Source organism: Rhea americana, unplaced genomic scaffold (genome assembly GCF_003343005.1).
Source record: "Rhea americana isolate MKP2758 unplaced genomic scaffold, rheAme1 scaffold_341, whole genome shotgun sequence".
Taxonomy (NCBI): domain Eukaryota; kingdom Metazoa; phylum Chordata; class Aves; order Rheiformes; family Rheidae; genus Rhea; species Rhea americana.
In genome coordinates, this window is record NW_028186470.1 from 218,043 (window position 1) to 222,364 (window position 4,322).

The 4,322-nt window shown below is 61.3% G+C and overlaps 1 protein-coding gene across 1 annotated transcript in view; it reads right to left on the reverse strand.

The window, feature by feature from the left end:
* Positions 1-3,983, reverse strand: part of SBNO2 (strawberry notch homolog 2) — a 74,730-nt gene extending 70,747 nt beyond the window's left edge. The window contains exon 1 of the mRNA XM_085311463.1: positions 3,909-3,983. The gene's annotated coding sequence lies outside the window, so the exon portion shown is untranslated. The remainder of the gene's footprint in view (positions 1-3,908) is intronic.
* Positions 3,984-4,322: the final 339 nt, after the last annotated feature.

A 4,322-nucleotide genomic window follows, 5' to 3' on the forward strand; every position in this document is an offset into this window, starting at 1 on the left:
CGCCGCGGCCCCCGGGGCGCCCCGACTCCCGGCGGCTCTTGGCCGAGGGAGAGGAAAAGCCTCGGTTTGTCCTGCCGGCGAAGCGGGGGCAACGCGGAAATCCTCGCCGGCCGCCCCGCTGCCATCCCCAGAGCCTTGCGGCGGGGATTTGCTGCGCCGAAAGGCTGAATCGCAGAGCTGTTCGGGGAAATCACCCCGCGTTCATTGCCCACCCGCGCTTTTGGTTTTCTTTTTTAAAAATTCCCCGTGCTTTTGTTGGATCTTGCCTCTTCTGAGCCCCGGGATAACAAGAAAAATCCTAAGGGGCTGACATAAAAAAAGCATTTCAGATAGATCTATTTTTATATCGTCATCTCCTGCTCCAGTACAACAGCAGTGGCGCAGATAGCTAAGTTTTGATTTATTTCCCAAGAAGGAAGCTATGGGCAGAGCAGAACCACCACTATCTGCTTGGCCTTTTAAACAGCCGCGTCCTGCCAAAAGCACCGGCAGGAGGGTCGGGGTGGGGAGAGACCTTGGCCGCAAGCCGGAGGTCTCTGACACCAYGACCATGCACCGGCACACGCACACACACACTGTTTTGGCCCAGACAGGGTTGGGATTTGTTTGCCGCTCTGGAAGACCAGAAGGTTTTTGTGCCCAACAGCACTGGTGTGAGTTTGACACACTGATCCCAGCTGTACAACCTGCTTATTTCAGAGCCTGAGAGCAGGTTTGACCTCCAGGCTCTTGATTCTGATAAGCAACAACCACTCCAATGATCAGCAAGGGAAGCAGCTTACAAACAGGAAACTTCGCTCACAGCAAAACCCCAACACGCACCACCTAAACAAGGTCAAGCCCAATGCTGTTTGCTTAGCCCAGCTGGAAGGCAAGGTCTGACAAGGCTCAGGGGAAGTGGCCAGGAACAGAAGTTCTTGGGGTTAGCGTGGTTCTGAGCTACGTTCCTACCGCAGGAGCCTCCAGAAGGCTCCAAGAAGACCAATATCTTCAAGACAACCTGCTGCATCCAGGTAGGAACCCCAGAGGCACAAGCACTGCCAGGACCAAGTCCACTCAGCTGCCACCCRCAAGCAGCTCCATGCCCACCAAAGCAATCATCTTCAAAGGAGACGAGGAGGCCAGAAGATCTGGGTTTCTCACAGCCTTGGAGGAAGCCAACCTGCCTCCCACTTGGCACGAGTGCTAGGCACGTGGTGCCAGCATGGAAAGGCACCACCAACCTCCCTGCACCAGTGGGGTTTCACAGTCTCACCAGGTGCCAGCAAGATTCACTCTCTTGCTTAAACTCAAGCACAGAATTTGTCGTGTTTGGGCTTTTAATTCTGTCAGTGAGCACCAATCTTGAATGACTTCATTCATTCACACACATTAATTAATCAGAACAATTGTGTCAGGCTTTCTGCAATATTCTTTCTTCCTAGCTTCGTGCCAAAGGCTCTGGCTCTTCTAAATCACTTCCCCTCAATAAATCATCCTGCTGACTCTCACCGTACCAGCACCACAGGCGTGCTGATGGTGTTCACAGTGGGCTTCCTCCCACAAACTGCGGCGTTTTCCCCCTGGACTAAACTGCTAGACTGGCTTCATCTCTTTTAAGATGACAAGCTATCTTATCTGAGAGCAATTGCTGGTACCTAGTTAGTCATGCATTTTAAGGGTTTAAAATCCCCTAGAGCTATTTATTTAGCAAAATACAAATATGAATAAATAAATACACTGGAAGAACAAGAATGATCCATTCAGCAATTAACCAGTCTCCTTTTGTAACCACCAACGCCTCTGCAGCCGGTGCCACAACCACTTACTTCGCTTAGCGTGATCGCCTCCTCCCCCGCATCCCATCCCCAGTTCCTATTTTAAGCAATGAACTCGTTAGTCCTCTGCCCGCACAGCCCCTCATGCGCAGACTGAGGCCGCTGCCACAGAGGCACGAGGGGCCAGCGCCCAGCTTTGAGCTGTTTTCTGCTGCAGCTTCAGGTTTTGGCCATGCCTCTGAGGCCGCAAGCGCAGGCACCGTGCCCCCCTGCGTGAGGCTGCCGGGCGTTCAGGGCATCCCTTCCCCATCCAGCCCTAGCTGTATCGCAGGGCTGCTACCATCCCCTGCGGGGACCAGGAACGTACAAGCAAGCAACCTCCCCTCTGCAGCAGGTGAGGAGGAATTTAAAGCCTCTGCCCTAATTGGCACCTGTTAATGAGAGGGGGAGGCAGGAGGTGCCTCTRCAGGAGTGTTTCTGGGCTGTGCTGCCAGGGAGGGAGCAGAGGTGGAGTGAGGAGGGGGCTGGCTGTGGGGGCTGCGATGCATTGGAGCAAGCTGAGAGCTGGGCAGGGGCAGGGGCCCAGCGTTGCGGCTGCCGGCGCTGCTCCGGGGAGCCGTGCAGCTGGGCAACGGTGCGTAAGCCACGGTGGGTGGTGGGTGCCGGGAGGAGAGCAGGGGCAGGGAGGCTGTGGGGAGGAGAGCAGAGGGCCCTGCTCTGGGCGGGCACCCTGGGGATGGGAATGGGCAGCTCCAGCACTTGGCGCCTGCTGCTTTGCAGCTCTGCAGCTCGCTGATGAGCRTTGCTGGTGCCGGAGCCCGACCCGGCTGTGGGAGCAGTGCGTGGGGAAGGCGGGTGCCTGGGTCTGGGGGGCCCTAGCACACGCTTTCTTGCCAAAGCTGTCGCTGCTGTGCTCTGAGTCAGGCATTTCCCAGGCAAAACCTCGAGGCTGCAAAGCCGCCCTCGCTGCGGACGGTGCCGGGTTGTGGCCCAGCTGCCTTCAGCGCCGAGGGCTGGGAATGAGGAGGAGGAGGGATGTGCTGGGCTGTTCCCGCTGTGCCTTCGCTGCGTGGCACCGAGCGCCGTGTCCCCGCTGGGCAGAGCTGCGCGGCTGCAAATGGCYRGGGAGGAACCCCCCGGCGAGGGCAMCGAGCAGAAGCGATGCTGAGCTGATGGCGGGACRGGGATGTGCTYGGCAGGTGCGGATGGGCGCYGGGTCCGTCGGACTGGGGAAGCATTTCCCTGGGAAATGGCCCGTGCTCCGSAGGAAACGCCCTTCCTGGGTGCCCCGGGCCCAAGGAAGCGGGGTCGCAGACCGGCCCGGCTCTGCGGGCGCATTGCAGGAGCAGCTTCGCCGCGGCGGGGTGACCCCAGCCACTGTCACACGCAGGCGGTTCCTGTTTTTCCCCCGCAGCCTGGAAATCCCCTGACTTTCCGCTGGGGCGAAAAGCCCTGGGCCCAGTTGGCTCCGCTCCTGCCTGGCCTCCTCGCGGCTGCGGGAAGAGGCGTCCGCAGGGACAAGGAGCCCCGTGGAAAGGGGGTCCCGACCGGCCGCTCTGACACCGCGGGCGCGGGCAGGGTGGTGCAAAGGCACCGCGGCAGGTTCCTCTGCGCACCGGGAAATCTCGCCGCCGCGGGGGCCCTGCCCGGCCGGGGAAGCGGGGCCAAGGGCTCTGCGTCGGGCTGGCCGCCCTGGGGACGGCAGCCCCCAGCCCCGCGCTGCGGCTCGGCTGGGGCCGCGCGCGCCGAGCTCTGCGGCGCTCAGCCCGACGCCCCCCCGGCTCCTCTCGGAACCGGCTGGCAGCCTGCCCTGCCCGGAGGCAAAGCCACCGGCGCGGTCGCTCCGGGGAGCCGACGCAGCCGCGAGGCCCCCGCGAGGGACGGCGCGGGGGGCAGGCCTGCGGGGACACCCGGCTTATCCCCATCCCGCCGCCCGCTCCCGGCGGGAGGGAGGACTTCGCCTCCGGGAAAGCTCGTTTTTTCCCGCGGCCCGCGGGGAGCAGAGTGCAGCTGATGCAACTCCGCTGCCACCGGAGCAGTGGGAGAGCTGCCTCCTGCCCAGGCTGCTTTGCTGTGGACAGTTTCCAATCAATCCTGCCCTCCGGCTGCTGGGAACCCGGCCCCCTCGGGAAGGGGAAGCACGGCGCTTACCAGAATTTGGGTGATCGCTTTCCAGCAGTGCGGACGCGGTGCCAGGATCGAAGTAAATCACACGTGGTTGGGCGCTGTCGTGGGAAGGGCTTGGGGAGAGAAGCGCCGGCTGCGAGCCCTCGGCCGCCCTCCTCCTCCCGCCTCCGCCGTGCAGGACGCCCCGTCCCTGGACAACCAGCAGCTGGGAGGATGTGCTGCGATGCCCCTCGGGCCCTCGAAGAGGGGCTCGGCGCTCTCCAGCTTCTGCTCGTTGCCCCGTGCGGTGCCAGCAGCTCTAGGAAAACAGCAGCACTCGCGGGTTTGCCTGGGCCCTCCTCAAAATAACTGCTGAACTCCTGGAGGCACTRCCCTGAGTGCGTGATCCCAGCAGAGCCTGGGTCCATCTTGTTGCTAGAGTGTGGTTTTTGTTTTTGT